A 22,064-nucleotide genomic window follows, 5' to 3' on the forward strand; every position below is an offset into this window, starting at 1 on the left:
TGGGTCTACAGACTTAACACTGTTAAGTTTAAACACATAAACCCCCTGTTGTGTTTAATCTCAGGGGCTTTAAAACCCCTTTAAAAACTTATGGAGTTCAGAGAAGCTTCTTTCAGGACATTTAAATAGTTATTGATATTTTCATAGCAAACTTTGAAACTGCTGCCACATATTGACCACTTACCCCTGGCTGCTCCTCAGCAGAGGATGATCCAACATCTTCTCACCTCCAGGATCTTTCCAGAAGGGCCCAGGTGGGAGAGGCTCAGCTAAATAGGCTCTGGTGGAACGAGGTAAATGGTTCCAGCTGGAGCACTGCCCTGGGAACACCTGGAGACACTGCTGGGAGCAAACACAAGGCAGAGCACAGGCAGATAACCCCAAGAGGACACCCCCAAACCCTAAAGGGCTTCATCAAGAAATAAGATTTGTCAACAGCTGTACTTCCAGAAGAAGCCCTGATCCTGTGGCAGGATGCCTGGGAAAAGTGATCTGATTAAAATACTAGTGATGTGGGCACTGAAGTTCAAAATAAATCCAGGATAAGGTTATTTTTCTTCCCAGTGTGTTTTAGTAAAAAATGGAAGATTGTATGTCCTTTTGTAACTTGAGAAATGCTCTAGAATTATTCTGTTTCTGGAGAATTCTTTTGGAAATAGATTTTATGCACAATAAAGTAATTGTTATCAATAAGCATTTTCACCCCAGGAATGTGTTGAGGGCTGTGTGTGTACAATCTCATCAAATCTGGAATGGAAGGTTTTAATAATTGGTCAGAAATAAACATATCACAGGCATTATTTTGATTCCACTCTACGAAAGTCAACTTGGTTAATTAATTATAAGGTTTTTAAAGAAGTATTTAGGCTTCTCCAACAGCAGAGACTGAACATGACAGGGTAGAATTCTGCCCAAGAAGGCTGGGCTATGCAGCAAGACACCAAGCAAACATGAAGACCCAGTTTCCAGGGGCTATTTTACTGTATTTTAATAATAATAGAAATATCTCAGAACTTTAAGGTGACAGGAAAGCTCTGTGCAATCCACTGTCTTCATGTTCCCTCCGAGATGGGACCTTTTTCCTTGCAGAAAATAAAGTAACAAGTAGGAAGAATGATTGTAACAGGAGGAAGCAAAATAGCAAGAGCAGTCTTGGGCTCTTCTATTTCTGTGTTCAATAAAGCCAAAGCTTTTCTTAGCTGGGGATTCCAGTTCCAGAAAATGAACCATCACTGCCCCCTTCTGTAATCCAAGAAAACTGGATTCAGCTACCAAAAATTATGTGGAACAGTGGGTAGTTACATACAAACTGACACTGTCTGTCAGACTGAACTGGGCCAAAATATTAAACAAAAAGGAATATTTTTTCCATATTTATTTCCATGTCTGTATCGGTCTTGAAGAGCCTGGTAAAGATCTAACTTCAAAGAGAATAAATATGGAATAAATACAGTGGAATTTATTAACAGTTTGTATATGAGACAGAATCATGTCCCTTTCTGAATTTATTAAAACGCTTTCAGAAATTTCCAGCATCCATTGAAATGTCATCTGAGGCTCTTGGCTAATACAAACCAGCCTCTTCATACAGTTTTCAAAGCAAAGTTGCTGTTAAATTGTCCCACACTCCAGGGAAAGTGGGAAATCACTGACGGGGTAACATTTCCAGAAGGAACCTGGAGATACTCACCCACATCAACTGCACATTTTTCCAGGCCCTGCAATCCATCCAGAACCATCATACAAACCTTTCCCATACAGTGACATCTCTGGGCACCCACTCCTGCTTTAAGCCTCCTCTGGTGAGTATTTTTTTCAGCTACAACCGACACACTCTCAAGGCTCTCATCTCCTGAAAGCAAAAAAAAAAGGTGAGCTCACCAAACTGAAGGTTTGTGATTTTAAAATAGACTTGAAATCTAAGAGTATTTTCTTTGTTGAAAGCAGGCAGCAGCTTTTAAATCTGTGGGCTGAAATCTGGGATTGTGGATGCCCCTGCAGGCTTTGATAATTCCTTGGGGAGTAAACTGACCTGCTGGTGGATTTGAATAGATCTTACAGATTTTTTCCTTCCAGTGGAAACTCCCCTTCTCTCTCGTCCTTGCCTCCTCTGTTGCTGGAAAGGATGTTCCACTAAATGATGGTTGGATATGAAAAGGCAGGAGGAATTAAACTTCATGTGCCCACAGGTGATCAGAAAGTGGAAGGAGCTTGTTCTATAGCTATTCCTGTGGCAAAAGGCAGAGCTGTTGAATTGTACCCAAATACAGATATCCTGGGGACAGGGGCAAGTTCCCAATTCTGCTGACTCGCCCTCTCCAGGCAGAGTGTTCTTTATGGTGCTGCAGTGCAGGGAAGAGAAATCTTAGTAACAGTTATGAACTGCTAAGCCAAGACAGCAGAACTGTCTGAATGATGAGATTCTTACACACAGACATACAAGGAGTTATAGATTTCTTTTGCCACATTAAATAAACACACCAGGACTGCAAGAGTCTCTGTTAAGAGCCATTCCTCATGCAGCACAGCTCCGTGAGCCAGAGCTGATTTATGCTGCAGGGCAGATAAACATGCAGGTATGTTTGGAAAGCTGAGCCAGGCCCTCACACTTTAATTGCTTTGAACTGCCCCATGATTTTTTATTTCACTTCAGCCTGCACCACTGGAAGTGTAACACAAATACCATCCTCTCACTGCCAGCCTGATTCAGTGGGGTGGGAGCAGCTCAGTCTCAGTCATTACTGCTGGCAAGGCCACAGATACTCTAATTTATAAGAAAACAACTGTCTTCTGGTTCTGGAAATACTGCCAAGAAAACTTGTGCATCTCAGACTACTCAGGCACTGGGGAAGGGATCAGAAGGCTGAGGGCTGTACTGAGCCTAGGAAGGAAAGGGAAATATGGGAGAAATAATGCTCGGGAAAGTCCAACTGGAAGAGAAATGAGTGTAACAGAGGCACGAATGGCTCCCACCAGGGAATGGAAGTCAATAACTCCAGAAGCTCTTTGCATCCCTACACAAGGTGCTGGGAGATGAATAATAATGTCTCTATCAGCTGATGAAGTCAGGCACAGAGTCCTTTACTCACCTCCAGCAGCCCCAGAAGCACAGCATGGCCACACACGGACCCACACACGGACACACGGTGCCGTGTCCAGGCTGGGGAACCACTGAACTCACTCCAGTGCTCAAGGAACAAAACACCCAGTCTTGTAAAGCACTTTCAACCCTGTTTAAAGATGAGAAAAGCAACACATCTGACATAATGAATAAGTAAACATGTAACATTTAGATATCAAGTGTTGATTTGTGAAGATGGTCAGCTTGGATTAGCTGTGTGATTGCTATTAAAATTTACTCTGGTTTTGGTCAAGTTCCTCCTCGCACTCCCTTTGACAGCACACCCCTAAAGTAATTTTTCCTGGCTGTGAACACAATACCACAAGCTGAGGACTAGGTAATGATGCAGGAAACATTCTCTCTGCAACCAGTTTCAAGTGAAACCACCAGGTAGCTACTCCCAGGCACCTCAGAACTGCTTCACTCAGGGCAGGCAAAGAGTGAGCTCCAGGCACAGCCTGTAGCAGATGGGAGGGGAGTTGTGCATCTGAGATTCCCCCAAGACAATCCAACAGCAGCTCTGTGGCTCATTCCCCAATCTTTTTATGGAATTGTCTCAGAAATTATTCCCTGGACACCCCCTGTCTCATTAGGGATCAGCAAGGGCCGGGCAACTTGCCTCCTGTGCAAAACCACAACCCCAGTAAAGTCACTGTGGCTCCATCTGGGCAAGAGCTGCAGCTCAGAGAGACTGGATTGGGTTTTGCAGTCCCAGGATGGCACCAAGCCACGGATCCATGAGCAGCCATGGCTGTCCCTGTGCTTGGCAAAGCCAAATGAGCCCCTGGTGGTGCTCATGGATCACAAATCCTCCCCTTGAAACCTGGGCCAGCATTTGCTGTAACTTCCAATCATACTAACAGCCATAGGGAGGGAGCTGCAAACACACAAAACATCATTCCCACACAGCATTCCTGCATTTCCCACTTTCAGGGGGGATGGCTGTAAATTAAAATGAGCCCTTCTGCTGTGGTGCTGGCACTTGTATTTATTTATATTTATTATATATTGTTAGGCAATCAAATAATTTGCTGTCAGCCCCATTTGCAGTGTGTGTGAGAGGTTTGCACAGTGCTTTGACTGTGCTGTAAAAGTGCCCATGAGAAATCACAAACCAAACAAGTTCCACTCCCCAAGGAAGGCACAAACCAGGCAGAGACAAAGGCAGAGCGATGAGCGAGGGGATGTCAAGTGGCCCTTTGGGAAACACGAGTGTTTAGGCAATAATTAATCACATCCCTCACTTTAGCATAATATTAAACCCTTGTTCAGTGTATAAAAATGCCTCTGTTTGAATGAGGTGACAGGAATCACTTGATCAGTGAAACTGTTTCATGAAAGCTGAGAGATTCTACAGGGACTATAGACATTAACATTTTTGATATGTGCAGGCCAAACTCCCTTCTAGGTGGAGCAAACCTGATATTTTTGATCTGAAACCCAGAGAGTTTCGTGTCAGTATTTAAAAAAAGAGTAGCCTTGGGTTTATTTCAGTCTGAAGTAAAAATAAATCTGGAAATCATGACACTTGTTGCGAAACAGAATTGTTATTTCTTCTGCCAACTCTGATATCAAAGACAGGCAGCCACGGATCACTGGGTAGTTTTCCCATCTCCATAAATCCTTATGACATTGATCTACTCACAAGTATTGACTGTGGGTCAGGAATTCACTTTAATATGTTCTTTTGAAGTCAGTACCACAGAGCTGAGTCCCTCTGGGGAGGCACCAGCAGCTGGCTGAGGGGTGTGAGGGGCAGTCACCGGGCTCTGTCACCCAGGGGATCTGAATTCCCCCTTGCAGAGGATTCCATGGAATGCTCATGTCAGCAATCAGATTGAACAGCACTCACGGCACCTTTTGTCTTGCACTGAGGTGCCTGCACTGCTTTCCAAGTGTTAGTCAGTCATAGCACAGCACTCCTGCTCTCAGCTGCTTTCCAAACATCCTGACAAGCAGAACATTTTCCTGATTTGAGGCCTTTGCTTCACACAATATATACAGTAATGGAAACTTCTCACTTATGGGCACATCCCTTAGGACTGATTCTGATCTGATTCTGATCTTGGTGTGCCCTGGCCCTGCCAGCAACATCAGAGACGAGCCAAATGTGAGCCACAAATGCCACGTTTTACAGGCAGTTCTGCCAAATTTCACTCCTGGGGTCCAAATGGACAAAAGAGATTTTTTTAATTAGAGTGATTAAAACAGACACTGTTCCAATTTAAGTTCTATGCCCTGTTGAGGAGGATGTTTAGGTTTTTAGATGATATTTAAAAATGATGCTGGTTGCCTTGACATAAAGTGGCACTGCCCATGTCAAGGTATTTTCATATTCAAAGTTCAGCAAGAAATCCCTGAAATTCATAAATTAATATTTTTCTTTATTGGAAGCTGCTGGGAATATTAAGAGCTATTATTTCTTACTTGAAAGATGCTCCCACCCTCTGCATCCCCGTGCAAGGGTGACCAGAACTCAACTCAAGACACAAGTGGTATTTAAATACTTCTGCTGGGTTCCTCTGTGCATTCTTTACATTGTGCTCAATAGAGCAGAGATAAGAAATGGAACAAAAGAAAAGATTATTTCCTATTTCATTACAGACTTCAAAGGCAGTAGATGTGTTGTGTCCATAAAAAGACACAAACACATTCTCAAAAGGAAGAAATTGGATAAGCACAAGTTATGGTCAGGAAATGTGGATAGAAAATGACCCAGTCTGGGCTATAATACCTGTGCTCTGTCTCTTGAAACCAAAGAAAGCATCTAATTCAGTGCTTTCAATACTCAAAATTGATTCTTGAAGGGGGTTTGTTCATTTTCTTGTGCCATTCTTCCGTAAAACCCTCAGCTACTCACAGAATTCCAGTAAGTCCAGAAAAACCTAATAAAAATTACTGATCATAAAAATCTAAGAAAAATGTTCTCAAGTTTTCCTCTTTTTCCACAGACTGCAGAACTGACTGATTTTATGAAAGGCATCAAAACACTGCATCAAGAGCTACCGAACCCTTCCTGCTTGAAATGACTTCTAAATTGCCTTCCAAAACTGTAGGCTGTTGGTGAGGACCAAGTAAGGCCCAAACAAACAAGAAGGAAAGGAGGAAGGCATCACAGACACTAAAAACCCACTGAAGACCCCTCTCTGCTGGCTTCATTTGCCCCTCCTCAGAGCAGGAGCTGTTGCCATCCTGGGCTCTTTTTTTGCCTTGACTTGCCTGAAGTAGATTATGCTGAAATGTTCCTAGAATGCCAAGTATCTGCTCTTTTTTAAAGAGTGAGTTCATGGGAGTAGAACATTCCAACATGTCACTGGGTTATAAAACAAACCCAGCCATTAGCAGGAGGCTCTCTGAGGGCTTTCTGTGCTCACTTGAGCAGACTCTGAGCACTCCCTGCAGGACTGAGGAACCCGGGGGCAGTTTGGTTATTTTCCATCGAGTTCCCTTCCTCCTTTTGTGCTGGTGAGCTGCAAATCCTGCCCGGATGCCCAAGTGCCCTCGTGCCTCTGCTGGGCTCTGTTGTGACTGAAAGCAGAAGGCAGAGCCCCCCTGGCAGCTTTCCCTTGGCTGCAGTGAGCGGGACAATGTCCACTGCTGGGTGGGCAAACAGCCACAGACTGACAGCACAACCTCTCCTGTTCCGGGAGAAACACAGATGGGAAAACCCCCAAATAACGGCTCTGAATCACAATTATTTCTATTGTCTGCCCAAAGACAACAGAGATATAATCTGCTTTATTCTGGCTCCTTCCCTTCAAAATTACAGCAGGGATCCCCTTACTCTGAAAACTGATTTGGAAGTCTCTGGAACGGATCCAAATCCAATGCACCTTTCAAGATGGGAAAGTTTCCTGTGAGAGTCCAGTGGGAAAAACTGGGGGAAAGGTTTTAAAAATCATTAATCCTTGAGAGCTTCTGAAATCTCCTTACTTACATCACTGAGGTATTTTGAAAGCCCAGAACCAAATGAGGAAGTGCAGGCCAGAACTGCAGACAGGACCTCAGTATTGCAGCAAAATACTCACGTAGAGAGATGAGCAGATTTGCCCAGATATTGCATTTTTGTTCTAAAGGAAGCAGAGCAGAGACCACATTTTCCGTAGGGGCTTCACCATCATTTGGACTGCACTTTTGATTGCTGAATGGCATCCTGTAAACGAGTATATTTGTATACTCTGTAAAATTGTATACCTTAAAAATACAGAACAGCAGAGCCTGATTCCAGAGCGCTGCTTTATGATGGCAAACAGAGTCCTCTAGTGGCCTGTGCCTGCCATAGTACGAAAAGCAGTCAACAATTCAGGGAAGAGAGTGAATGAACTGAAACGTGACCTCACAAGAAATAAATCTTAGTCCAAAGCTAATAATGATCAGAGAAAATCTCCCCCATGGGTGGCCATGAGATGTATCATGTCAGACTTCGGAAAACACCCTCCAGAGCAGGATCACAGACAGAGAAAAAGCTGAGGAGGGAAACATGGAAAAAATAATTTATGTAAACTTCCCAAGAAAAGTAAGGGGAGGATGAGGAAGCTTTGCCAAAGTACATATTAAAGGAGCTCATGAAAACATGCCAAGAGAGCAAGGGGAAAAATGGGATACCAGGGAGAGTAAATGGAATACAGGTGTGCTGGCAGTGGGACCTGGCCCACACTAAGTTGACAAGATTGCAGGTCTTCACAAAAAAATAATGTAGATAATTTGGCACAGTAGATAAATAAAATAGGGATGGATGTGTTGGTGACACAGGGATAGCTGTGTTGGTGAAATAGGGATGAATGTGTTGGTGAAATAGGGATGGATGTGTTGGTGAAATAGGGATGGATGTGTTGGTACCAGTTTTGAGCTGCTTTTATTCAAACCAAGAATTCGCCTATTTATACAAAAAACATAAAATGAATATTCCTTTGTTCCCTTTGTAGGAAATTGATTAATATCTCATGATTGCAATAAATTAATACAATTAAGTTGTGTAAAATAACCAACTCTTTCTCTGCAGATATTAAAATTTCTTAGTGGTATCAATATGCAAATGGCATCAGAGCATTCCTAAATTATCCACTGTATATCCTGACATCTGCTCTCCACACTCCCAGATCTTAAGCAGTGCTTTGGCAAAGGTACATAACCAGCCACAGCAGTTCCCAAGGCAGGTTTGTGTGGTCCTTGTACCAGCCAGTTCCCAGCACTGCCATTAAAGGCTTATCTCGGGAAAGCACTTGGAAAAACCTGTTCTCCCTTTAAAGAAGAACCTCATCAGTCAGAGCTGGAGGGGGTCATCTGTCATGACCATCAGCTCCCCCCTCTCTCCAGCATCCCCAGCCCTACCTCTGCAGAGTCAGAGCATGAAAAGATAAGTTCCATATGTAAAAATTCCAGGGTCAAACCTTGCCTGGCTCTACTTGGAGATGCATCTTCAAATTTCAACCCCTACACCTGACTTTTGCACTCAGTGCTGGCCTGGCTTTTATCAGCTTTGCCACTTGTGGTTCACACACCTCTCACAAAAGCATTGCTGAACTTAGTGACAGGCATAAAACAAAGTTTGAAAAGATCCCATCTTTCATATGGAGGGGAAAATTACTCCCTTTGAACCTGCTGTCAGCCTCACACAAGGTAATGGATTAGTGCAGAGTGCTCCAACCAGGATTTGGTTTCCTATTTTGACACGTGTAAAAAGCTTCCAAAACACTGAAAGCTGCTGTGTCAGAGCCAGTGCAGAGCTGGGAACCCAACAAGCCTCTGGAGGTACAACCTGGGAGGTGATTTTGGGCATCAGTGTCAAACTGGTAAAGATGTACAACAACCTGGGACAAAAAATGCTAGGAAAAAGGCTGACCCACCATCTAGCAAAGGCAGGAATGCAAATTAAGTTTTCAAATTGCTGTAATTTCATCCAGAAATCACTGTTCACATTGGAAAGAAGCCTAGATCAGTAACAGCCCTGATTTTTATTAATAGTAATAGTTCTGCTGAACCTCAGTTTCATGAACAGAGGTGATCCAGAAGGTAAAGATGGGACATTCTCTACAATCCTGCAGAGCTTCTGAGCCACAGTCACTCAGTGGGTGTGTAACTGGCCAGGAACAGAGCTCCAGCTGGTTCTGGGGGCTGAGGAAGTGACTGTCACAGCAAAACACTCCTCTGAGGAAGGGTCTGAGGGGCTCAGCAGCCTCTGCATCCCTGAGGATAAGGTCTGCTGGGATTCCCTGTGGGACCATCACCAGACTGACATCCCATTTCTACCAACATTTCTAATGACAGGAGAGTTCCTGCTTTCTTACGGACAAGTCACAGCCCTCCTTCCAACCATTAGCACTGATTCCCATCCTGTGGGTGCCATCCAGAAGGACAATAGGATCTTGGAGCATATGGCTCTCTCAGAGCAAGAAAAAGAAAGGATTTCTAGTTGTCACACTTTGAAGTGATGGAACTGGAAGTGTCAAGTGCATTTTACTCACTGCTGGCTATAAAAATCCAGGTATCCTCAGTGCTCCATGAGATCCAACTGCCATTATCCAAACGTGGTTCTTTTCCAGCTGAAGTTCCTACAACTGCAGCTCCTGGTCATGTGACCACCTGCCTAACACTGCAAGTGCAGAGAAGTTTTTCTTTCTCTGTCCCCCAGCAATTCAAACACTCACCTTCCTGTCCCCTGGTTTTCCCTTTCGTTCAGTCCCTTCTCCCACAAGGTCCATCTGCCCCTCTCAGTCCCTGGAGAAGCTGCCCCATCGACCTCCCGCAGGCAGGGCTCTGACATAAAAACAACAGGTACTATTTTAGTATGAAGAACAGAGGTAAAAGCCTACATCTGCCTGGCCAGAGCAGCTGGTAGTCTTTGCTTAAAGACCCCAGTTTCTCAGTCATGGTGGGTTCTCAAAACAGAGCTAGAACAGAGTCCATACTATATTTAAAGATAATGCTCACAATCCCAGAGGAAATTTTGAACTCAAGTGTCTAAAATTGAACTCTTGGCTCTTCTTTGAGACAACCATATTGCTTTTCACATTCACTGAGCAGCCACAAAGCAGCAGAAGGTGCTTGTGCTCAGCACTGTTTGGATAAAACCAAATGCCATGTGTCCTTCCATGTGCTCATGAGGTCCTCTCACAGTCCTAATTGAGACTGTGGGCATAATCCAAATGCAAGTCATAACCATAACAATTTAATTAGAATTATTAAATCCAAAGAGCCAGAAGGACCTAATTAAATAAGCAGCTTGGTTTGTGAGCAGAGACATTCTTCAGATCACTGCAGTTACAAAATTCTCACTGTGCAAAATCATGAGTTGTTGTTTGATAACAATCAATAGAAGAAGAGGCCATTGAACAAAAACCTTCTGACTTGTTTTCCAAACCATCACACTGGTCCCAGTAGTTCACCAGGAAGATATAAATAATGGTGTAATTGTGTTCCCACAGTCTGTTACTGGTATCTAAATAACCACTGACATGACTAAACTAACTTTTCCTTGGCCACATTTCAGGGAGAAGTTTCTCCTGCCACAGGACTGGAAATACAGCAGCACAGCCCCGGGATCTGATGGCCCCAACATGGCACACATGGATGTGAGTGGGACTGGCAGGTGCCCCACTGTGCTCCTTCAGCCACTGTGGTGGTTTGGAGTCCCCCAAGGGAGACACTACAGCAAGCAGGAAAATATTTAAGGGATGTATCAGAAATTTTCAGTACATTTGGGATGAGCAAACGGGATCACGAGACGTGGAATTTCCATTTGCTGCTCTCTCACCCTGTGACCTCATTTCTGCCTGTACCCATTTTGCACCTCAGACTCTTTGCTGAGCTGCACTGCCCCAAACGCATCACTGGAACGTGATACCCATGGAGAAAATATGGTATCCATACACACACAAAAAAGCCACACGAACGCAGCAAAAACTGAGGGGAATGTTCCTGGAGCCTCATTCCCAGCTATTCACCCTGCGAGCAGCAGATGGCATCCCTACTGCCATTCCTGCTCCCGGCCGCCGAGCTCACACCGCAAGGCAGCTCCTTCTGCTGCTCCAGCCTCACATCCTGCACAGATCCTGCCCTTTCCCACCTCTCCCGGGTTTCTGGAGTTATCCATCACTCCAGGGAAGCTCAGCCTGCCCGCTGGAGTCTGCTGTGGGCCCCAGCCAGTGACCACCCGAGTTTTGTAAAACCCCTTCCCATGGTGAAAGCCTGAATGGAAATGCCTCAAGGATGGACACCCAGTCACTCCACGGCTGCTTCCCTGGCTGAAGAGGTTCACACTCCCTGTAAGGAAGGCAATTGGCAACCACAATTATCCTAATCCAAATGCTTTCAGCGCTGCAGGGCTTCAGGCTCACTCACTTGGAATTTAACTGTGTGATTTGTCAGATGGAGGCAGCCCTTGCTTTGTGGAAACTTTGAACTCTGGTCTTTGGTGTCAACCTGTGTTGTTTCCTCCCTTTGAAAGAAGAAAGGTGTCCTGTGTGATATGTCTTAGCCTGGAAATGATTTTTGAGTGATGTTTTCCTGCAAAGAAAACAAGCAATTGTCTGCATATCCCATCCTTAGCCCTTCATCTGCTGCTCCTCGTACAGTCACTTCCACAAGCACAGAATACAAAGGAGAATAAAAGGGTTTGCTGTTTCCTCACACAAATGTACAGGAGAACACAAAACTACACCTGGCAGAGAGAAGCAAATCCTCTTCCTTGGCATTAGGACCCACATTTCAGTATCTGATTTATGCCCTATTTCTTCCAGGTGTCGACTGAGGTAAACTTTGCCCATTTCAGTTCAATTGCAAAAAGAAACAAAAATAAATTCAACTTTTCCCTGCAGTTTCTGTAATATTTTCTGGTATAATTAGGATTTTTATTGGGGTTTTAGAAAGGAGAACAAAACTGAGGACAACTCAGTTGTAACTTCCTGTCTGGACTGGCTGCCCTGTGTTCTGAGGCTCATGGCACATAAAGCCTCCCTGCCAAAGCAGGGGTAGTTTTCTGTAACCAGAAAAAACATATCTGAGAGCAACAATATTTATTTTCCACACTCCATTAGTAGCCCAGAAGCAATTCAAGCATGTTACTAGAAACTGAACCCGGCTAATTAAAAATAATGTTCCAAAGCTCCACTGATGTGTTTTGCATCTGGAGCTGGCTTCTGCAAACAAACATACACAAAACCAAGGACAAATCACAATAAATCTAAGCAGACAGGTACAAGCAAATTGGTCTCTGGAAGTGACACGTCTCTCTGCTTAAATGTCTACCACAAATCCCAAGGAGACATGGTAGGATTTAATCTAATTGGGTTTGCCACTTCCCTGCAGCTTAATGTGAGAATAACGGCAATTATATATGACTGTACTTAGCTCAGTACCAAAAAACCATTTATTAGGCTATTAGAACCTATGGAAACCAGGGGGTTCAGATCGTTTGGATGTGCTGGTTACACACTTGGCCTGCTACTTGTTTTGTGGTTACAGTTTCCAAATTGCCTCTGATGAGGTGGTGGTAGGAAAGCAGATGCAGTTAAGCACTGGAATGGATGGCTCAGAATCCATAATGGCACCTTATATGTTGGCTCAGCCCTCCACAAACCTCATAATGTTCAGCAGGAGACTGGGAAGCCAAGGGGTTGCAGAGGTTCAGAAATGTGTTTATCATAAAGCAAAGCCCCTCTGCCTGTGTGGGGCCCCACAGAGTTGGCACTGCAAGGCACAGAGACCTAAAAAGAATTATGTTTAAGGCCAGTGTTACGGGGCAACTGAGGGAAGAGCCTCCAGCCTTCTAGCCCTGCAGCATTTCAGAGGGTGCAATTAGCAAGGAAAGCAAGGAAAGCCATTGGGCCATCCCAAATAAATGTGGTGTCTCTGCTCTCCCACCTGTTCTGCCCAGGACAGGAGCAGTGACTGCTGTTCTCACCCCGGAGCTCAGCACGAGGGAGCTGCACAGCCCTGTCCTTTAAGCCTCTGTCAGCTCTTACAGCCACAATAAAACTCTCCTTGCCAAGCAGATGTTTGTAAATGAGGCAGTAAACTCTCACAATTTCATTTTTTTTTCTAAGCCATTCTGAGTGCTGGGATAAAGGTGGATTATTTTTGAAGGCTGGAAAACTTCACCTCCAGTGAACTCTTCCAGTGTTCACCAACTGGGGGCACAACCAACCAAGGGTTCCTTCAGCTCACCTGTGTTACAGTGAGGGCCTGAGTGTGGGGGAGGATTCAGGGGCTGCTTGTGACCTGTCAGACATCACTCAAGAGGTTTTGGGGCCATATTCAACATGTGCATTTGGTTTAGGAAGCCAGATTTAAATATGTGAGCCTTACATTGTGCACCTGGGTTTATGAAGGCTTGATTTGGTCCCCACAAACTGGGTGACCATGGAGCTGGGAATGCAGCTTTGTGTGCCCTGTCCAGTTTAACTTTCCTGATAGCTGAGATGTTGATAACCTTCATAATGGTCTGGGTTACACATAATTTTAAAGAGCTTTCTCTTTCAGTGGCTCAACTCTGACCCAAACAGAGAACTATCACAAATCAACAGAATATTAGTTAATGTCCCTGTCCAACTGCTGCAAAATTCTACTGTGAAGATCTTCTCTGGGAAGTGAATAAATTTAAACCCAGTTATGGGCATTATTTTTTTTCTGTAAAACAACAGCAAACAGAAAGGATTGTTTGGCAAAATTTTATCCTCTGTCTGTCTGATGGCAGCACAGTCCCTGGGATTCCCTAAGAGAAAAGCCAAGTTCAAACACCTGGATGTGGGAGGTGCAGCTTCCCTGGGCAAAAGGGGTTTTGAGAACACTCACCTTGAAAAGCCAGATCCTATGCCTTCTGAGATAACTATTCAATGAAAAGTTATGTTTCACATGCTCATATCAGAGTGAGGAGGAGGTGGGTGACCAAGTTATTTCCTGAGAAAACCTTTAAATTGTAACTCCAGTGGGGATACACTGAAACACTTCTGACTCCTGGGAAGACACATCATGCAGCATTACCTTTAGAGACACAGGAATTATCAGGATGGGCTCTCAAATGGCTGTAATACATCACACCACAGCAAATTCACTGCACTGCACAACCTGATGCCACATGACAAAGTGTGACAACTGATCTGTATCACTTAGGAGAGATTGTCGAGATGTGCTGAATATTTTCTGAAGTGCCATCAGAAAACATATGTTTCCGAGGGGTAATGATACAGTGGGTCTGAATAACTCATAAAAATTATGAATGAAGTGTTCTCACCTTCATTTGACCTTTTTTACTTCTCCAGCAGACAGAGCTCAATGTGTGGCACAGCAGAAAACATCTGAAGAGGAGACAGATGATAATAAGGAGCTGTTAAGAGATGCTCACTCCACTGGCTCTATTAGTTCAGCTTGTTTGCACAGAGAGAATTTCCCTGCACGTGTGAACATGAGCAGAGATCAATAAAGGGAAATATCCAGGCTGATCCTGTCTCAGCCTGAACTCCTCCAAACAAGATGCACACACAGAGAAATGTGTGGCTGGGAACACTCCACCTCAGGCTGAAGTCCCATTACAAAAGTATCTGGATGCTTTCACTCTCATTTTCCTGTCTCCCCCACCTACAGCCAAGGTTTGCTGGGCTACTCACCTTGCCAGAGATCAGGAGAGATCCGACTTGCATGTGAAAATGTGGCTGCTTGTCATGCTTTTCAAAAGCTGAAAGGAGAGCAATATTTTTCAAATGTCAAATGACACACATATGGGGCATAAAATATAGAAAAAGAGAGTTTGGCCAACCAAAACAAAACCCCTTCTGTCCATAGTGCAGTACCCAGCCTGGCAGGACTGGTTTACATGCCATCAGCCTGTCACAGGACAGGGGCAGTGCCTCAGTCCGAGGCTTTATGATCTGTCTGCTCACACCTCCCACCTGTCCAGTCTTTATTTCCCTTTGTTCCCTGTGGACACTGAGTGTTCACCACATCTGTGTGCAGGATTTGGGCAGCTGGGAATGTTTGGTGATCTAAGAGCCTTTGCCAGCTTTGGGAGTGTCCCTGTTCCTTTCCCTTCCGTGGCACCTGGGTCAGGTCCTCACTGACTGGACTGCCAGTCTGTCCCAGGGAAAGCTCTCAAAGCTCTTTCACTTCTGTAAATGCAAGATCCAAGACCAACCTGACACCAGCTGGGGGTTATCTCCAGTGCTCACCAGGATTCACAGCCTTGATGTGCCCTCTTATCTTTGACATTAAGGCCCAAGGCACTTTTCAGGGCATAGATTTTCTGAGGCATTTCAGAGCCTCCTTGTCTTACCCTGCAGCACCTCCCTCACTCCCCTGCCAAGGCCCTGGGCATGAAGAATGTGCAGCATTTTGTCACTGGGAAAGTGGGTTTCACACGCCCTGCTAAACAATCTCAACAGATGCTGCTAAGGAGGCTGAAAAGTGATTTTCACCAAGCTATAAATTCCCTCCCAGTCTGGCCTGTGGTCTCCAGACAGAGCCACAGCTACACACAAACCCATGGGAAGGATCGAGGTCCACACTGGGAGTCCTCAGAGTAACTCAGTGGGGAATTCCATTTGGGGAGGCAGGAAACAGCATTAATGCCACCTATCAACTAATTGAAGCCTGAGCAGCAAATCTGCTGCATAAATGCTAAGCCAGGTGTTAAAAAGGCTCAAGGTAAAAAGGAGACAATTGCAAATGGTTGTGAGGGAGCATCAAACACAAAGGAAGTTGTAATGAGAGCAGGAGCATGAGGAGTGACAATTCAGCATGGGAAAGACAAAGATGGAACAAGAATGGGATCAAGAGAGAGCGCAGAGGAAGGATGGGGAGGAAGAGAAATTTGAAATGGAAACGATGAAAATGGAATATGATTTCCAGAGGGAAAGAATAAGGGTGAATGAGGGTCCTACTGGGTCAGCCCATGCATATTTAGTCAGTTATAATAAGGTAAAATTGCTTCCTCATTACAAGGAAGGGAATGATGTTGATATGTTTTTGCAGTCTTTTAAAAAACTGTACAGAACTTATAATTGGTGAGAGGAGGAATGGGCAGCACAGTTCAGAGCCTGGGCAATGGGAAAGCCCTGGAGGCCTGTGCCAGGCTGGTTGATAATGACTGCCCTGACTAGCAAATTGTGCAGGGAGCTTTCCTGAGGAGGCATGAGCTTGACCCCAGAGACCTGCAGGGTTACACTTGGGTCTCCAAGGAAAGGATCCGATAATTCCTTCCCTGAATTGGCTGTAGAAATGACAAATTTATTTAACAGGTGGATAGAAGGTGAAAAGACATCTATCTCTGTTGCTTTTTTCCTTTTTTTTTTTTTTTTAAATGATGGAATTACCTTGAGGAGCAGCTCCTAGATGTTCTGCAGGATTTGGAAGCCTGTTAGACAGAAAATCCTTCTATTACAATTTGCAGCCTATTAATCAAAGCATTGTTTTTGTGTGTATCCACAAAATAATGAGAAAAGTAATGGGAATCCCACCTATTCCCACAAAGGCTCACCTCTTCTTTCAGAAGCAAACAGAAATAGAAAACAAAGTCCACAACTGCCAAAATCTTAGAAGTCCCACTCTATTACTTCATGAACATAATGTAATGAGATTTGTTTTGTTATTACTCTGCAGACAGCAGGGATCTGTGTGGAGCCTGGCCGAGGGGGGCAGTTACTGTGCCCAATTCAGCAGCACACAAATGTCCCAAAGAGCTGCACAGAAGCGAGTTCAGGGGCAGTTTGTTCCAAGACCCGCAGTGGAAGCACTGACTCCAGCCTGTGTTTCCAGAAGGTGGCCTGGCTCCTTCCTCCTGGAAAGCATTACCCAAGATGCCTCTACATTCCAGCCTGGATTCCCATTTCAAACAAAGCAGGAAGTACTGGGAAGTGGCTGGAATATGAGACAGATGTTACTCTGCACTTTCTGAGATATTTACTGGTTGTAATGAGTCTGTAAAAATTCAACTTGACTCAGCTACTGCATTCCCAAATTCCTTCCAGATTCTTGGCTAAATATCCTCCCTGCCTGGCAATGTTGTGCTGCTTCCTCTGACACTTCCTGCAGCACCTTCCCCTGGAGCCCTGGGAACACCTTCCCTGTTAACCAGCACAGCATCCCGAGGTCACTGATTCACACCAGGCTCCAAAAAAGACATTTGGTACATCTTCAGTGTAATTTTATTTAACTTCTTCTCTTTCACTACTGATCTTTTCCTTTCTCTTTTTAACTCATCCATTTCTCATTTACTTCCTAATACTCTTAACAGAATATCCATTGTACTTTTTAATTACCTCTGACTGTTTTACCTTCAAATTCCCCCTGCACCTGCCTGCATTTACAGCCCCTTTACTGCATCATTTGGGCCTTCATTTGATTGGCTTTTCATTTTCTGCATACATTTTGGCACGCACAGTTTCCTGCATTTTGAGGTGTGAAGAACACAGAATTTTTATTTTCCTCTGCATTCCTACTTCTCTTCTAATTCCTGTATCAAAGTCCTATATCCTCTATAAGGATTTCAGTGGGAGATTTATATTTTATTTTCCCCTTTGTACAGAGATGGTCCCACTCAGACACCTCTCCTGGCACTGGGATTAGGACAGTGGGACTTCACTGACATCAAAGGGAGCAGATCTTGGTCTAATGGCATTTCTTGAGCATTTCCCTTCAGTGCCCACACTTGTGTATGTTCAGTCCTATTTCCCAGATGTGCTATCAACGCATAAGAACTATTTTGTGCATTGCCAGTGCCTCTTTTTTTGTGCAAAACGTTAGGTTACATAAAATGTCAGTACCAGGCCAGGGATTCTGGCCTCTCTGTTGCTCATTAACCTACAGAATACATATATTTTTAGTATCTGCTCTGCTACCAATACTTAATCCTGTGCCTGTTGCATGTAAGGTATCAGAAGCCTTCATTTAGAGGAAAACCTCAGGAAGATCAAGCAGTTACCTCAGGCATCCTGGAAAAAGCTTGATGGAATCAGAAAGCTTTGCACATCAAACTGACATTTAGTGAAGCAAAAATTCCCATTTGGATTGCTCCTGGCAATGTATTGACAGGACAACGTGACAGTCTGTATTTGATGGTATCCAGGTAGGGATTCTTTTGCCAGAGCTTCCTGGAATAAACTGGAGGAGTCCAGCTGGCAGAAGGCTGGAACATGAGTGTGAAAAGAACTGCCTTCTTCCTAGAGAACCTCTTTAGGATGGTCACTGCCTTTTTATTTCAGTCCTCTTTAATGGAGTTTTGCCTGCAGATCTGAAAGTACTTCAGAGAGAAGACAATACCAGTGTCTGCACTGGACAAGAGGCAAACTGAGGCACAAAGTGACTCGCACAAAGTCACACAGCTCAGGAGAGTCCCATAAATTCATCATGCAAATGGTTTCTCTTTGGTGCAGAACTTGCTCTTGAATTCACTCATCATACCTCAGCCCTGACAGATAGAAAAATCCTTAAGCAAATAGTGTAGGATGCTGCTGTGTCCAGCCCAGGAGGGTGGTTGTGGCTGACACAGCCCAGGAGCTGCCTCCTGACTGACACTCATCCCATGCTGAACAACTGCCAGCGTGGGAAGCAAAGAAATGTTGTTTATGGACTTTGTTAAGCTCAGGCCAGTTCTCAGAACACGTTCAGGGAAGTGCAGTCCAGGATTCAAAGGGAGGTTCAGGTGCTCCTGTGCTTTGGGTGTGAGCATTGAGCTCAGTGTAACAAACAGGGGTTATTTTAATCTTCTCTAACTGCATGAGATTCAGATTTTAATTGACTTCTTCCCTCCTCAGCTCCTCTCATAAAGCGTGTTAGGTAGATCTGCTGAGGAAATAGAAGACAATAATATGTTTAAATGTCTGTCTGGAGAGTTTCTTCCACCCAGAGCTGAAAATCGATACAGCTCAGAGAGACATCTCTTGTTAATATAACTTTTCCTTTCAGCCTGTTTCTAACATATTTAATATTTTCCAGGGTTACTTTGCTGGCACTGAAAGCCCAAGCCGTGGCTGCAGATCCCTGAACTGGGACTCCAGAGACGTTTTCTACTCTTGGAGACATTTTTAACATCTTGGACAAGGAAGAACAGCTCTCCAGGCCCTCCTATCCCTTCCCAGCCATTCCCTTCTGGGCCTTGTTCCTGGAAAGATGAATGCAGGGGTGTGATTGGATAAACTGTGAAGGTATTGAGGGAACTGCATGACTGGGAGTTAAAGCTACTCTGAAATCCAGCATTTGACTCTTTGGATTCAAACTGTGCCGAATTGGGCTAATTTCTCTACAAAATGTGGTGCTTCCAAAGTCAATCTACCTGTACCACCCCCCCTAAAAAAGTCATTGGGTTTTGCAGACTGGAATGCCAAAAATGACAGAAAAATGAGCCAGTTCTGCCTCATCTTTAGAGAATGTAGGAGAATTAGGAAGTCCTTGAGCCCTCAGCAGCAGCTGGGCAGGAACTCTGAAGCTTCCACAGGCAGCAGGGCCCATTTTCTTCAGGGACTGTGGCATTTGTGCCCCTGTCTGACCTCAAAGTCAGATTTCAGACTTGAGGTTGGGCAGGAGGGAAACTCAGGGGAATTGCATCTGTCCCTGGGCTCTTACAAATAGCCCAAATTTGCTCCTCTGGACTGAAAACTGCCAGGCTGAAAATATAAGCTGGAAAAACACTCTCCATTTCCTCCCCAAATCAGCCCATAAATAACTCGTGTGGCCCTGGATGGCCCTGATCCTACCCCAGGAATAGATGCTGTGGTGCAGCAGTGACAACAACAAAGACAGGGGGACTGGTTAAGTACTCTGGGGGTTAAAACCTGTGCCCTGAACAGTAAATTTTATGGCCAAAAGTGAGACTTCTATAGCCTCATTTATTATTGCAGAAATGATCGGGACTGGGGACCACGACACTATTACCTGTTACTGCAGATTTATTGAAAATTAGCAATTCCATTTATATCTATGAGATTTCAGGGATTATTCTGTTCTAGAGTAGAAAACTGATAGATTTATAACCCCAGCGAATCCAGTTGTACCAACTAATAGAGCAAGTGAGAAAATTTAGAGGTTTGCACTCCTAAAGGAGTTAACCTTTGGATAAAGAAACATTTTTCAAGGAGCATCTGAGAAATTATTGCATTCATAAATTCTCACTGCCACAGCACAAGAAATACTCATTTCCTGGGCTTTATACTTTTGTACAGGAAAGATACAGAAAGCAAAATTTAGCACAAAACATTTCACTCCACTCTATAATTCCTACTGCACCTTTTGCTGACCCTTTGGCACATATTGGCAGAGTTTTCCTGGCTGACCCTGAGGGAATTTTCAAGGTATGTATCTACTAAATTCGTTTACGTTGTATTGACTTGAGTGAATTTGATTTTACTTTAATTTTGATTTTTGTGCACTCACCAGACTCCTTAAAAATTGAACCAAACCTGCCAAGGTATTAAATCCCTGTGGGCATGCTGGGAGTTGTTCTGGTTGTGGTTCCTGTTGTTTGTTTTTTCACCTGTGAGATCTCTGCCCGTGGACGAGCTGGTGTAACATCACTGTCACTTTAGTATTGATCCTTGCAGAAAATGGAGAGCTGGCAAACAAATATGCAATTTATCCACGAATATAAATATATGAGGAAAATCTAATGGGGCTCCAGATTCTTGGGAATGCAAGACCAGTGACCACTGTATTTCTACACAACCCAATTAAAATCCCTCACTAATAACACAGATGGTTCCATTTCATACTCTCTGATTCCTGTTATTCAGGCTTGTTGAGAAGGAGGCTGAGCCTGCTCAAAACTCAGCTCTGCTGAGGGAAAATATTATGACTTCTCTGGGACTACCCCAATTTCTCTTTGGGAACAGAGGTTTCACCAGTTTTAGTGGGAAAATTGGAAGAATTCAGGTTTGGACACTGGGCTGGGAAGATTAATTTTTGCCATTATCAACTTACTGCTATTTTTGTCCAAATTACATATACAGATAAACAGATTTTTGAAATTGCTTTTTAAAATAATTCAGGTGCTAGGGTTTGAAAAAGAAAGAAATGCTGAACTTCAGTTAAAGTAATCCAGAGTACTCCCATTTTAAAGGGGAAGAAGAATGACAAGTGTTTGTGTTATGGACCAATCCCCACCCCAGTGGCATCAACTGAGTTTGGTTATTAACTTTGGAAAGCAGGAAAACCCTTTATCTGACAATCTCTAAGGAAAAGAGCCCCTGGAATTATCCCACCATTTCACAATCAATAAGGCAAAACCAGAGTGTATAGAAGAGTTATGATTCCATCACACTGTTATAAAATCACACCTGTAACTTGGGAATAGAGAATTTCTAAATATCCAAGTGTTTCATATGAGCCACAAACCAAATTTAAAATGCCCAACAGAATTTTGATTTCTGTTTATTATTCAATATAAGCTTATGTATGAGATATTTCCAGCTACAATTAAAAAAGAAATATCCTCTCCCTGTGTTCTACTGTAAAGTTTCTGCTGGGTTTTAATCCAGGTCCTGGTAAGGCTGAGCTATCCCCATTTGCAACCAGAATCCAGCCCAGAATGAAGTACTTTGCTGATCACTGTGGTAAAATATCCCAACTTGGCTGCATTCCTTAGTGCAGAGCCAAATACAAGAACTAGTCATGGAGCTACTTACGTGTCATAATATTGACTTTTCTCTCTTTATAAAGGAATTACATTTCAAAGATTGTAGATCTTTTTACAACAGCAGTAACTCCTGTTTAAGTGCGAAAAAATATCCTTGACTACACCTGATTGTTTCTTTTGCCATTTTATGTAAATGAGGCAGATTAGAAATCCATTTTTGTATCACTCCTGTCCTAAGGGTTAAACACAACTTATCTGGCAGATGAATTCATGATTTCCAGTACCTTTCTTCTAAGGAGACAGCAAGGAATGATGCAGGAATGATGCAAAGCAACCAGTGAGAAGTTCCTTTACTAAATAGAAAACACTTAATCCCCCAAACAGCTG

At 43.8% G+C, this 22,064-nt stretch overlaps 1 long non-coding RNA gene across 4 annotated transcripts in view; it reads right to left on the minus strand.

Annotated features, from left to right (window-relative positions):
• Nucleotides 1-192: 192 nt before the first annotated feature.
• Nucleotides 193-22,064, minus strand: part of LOC135412333 (uncharacterized) — a 153,718-nt gene continuing 131,846 nt past the window's right edge. For 3 of the 4 annotated variants that reach the window (XR_010429587.1, XR_010429588.1, XR_010429585.1), the window contains 7 exons: nt 16,426-16,466; nt 14,725-14,792; nt 14,352-14,415; nt 11,462-11,626; nt 9,769-9,877; nt 3,090-3,230; nt 193-1,852 (listed from right to left, as the gene is read on the minus strand). This is a non-coding gene — a long non-coding RNA (uncharacterized LOC135412333). The remainder of the gene's footprint in view (nt 1,853-3,089; nt 3,231-9,768; nt 9,878-11,461; nt 11,627-14,351; nt 14,416-14,724; nt 14,793-16,425; nt 16,467-22,064) is intronic. The other variant, XR_010429586.1, reaches the window with a different exon arrangement.

This window comes from Pseudopipra pipra, chromosome 3, assembly GCF_036250125.1.
Source record: "Pseudopipra pipra isolate bDixPip1 chromosome 3, bDixPip1.hap1, whole genome shotgun sequence".
Taxonomy (NCBI): Eukaryota; Metazoa; Chordata; class Aves; order Passeriformes; family Pipridae; genus Pseudopipra; species Pseudopipra pipra.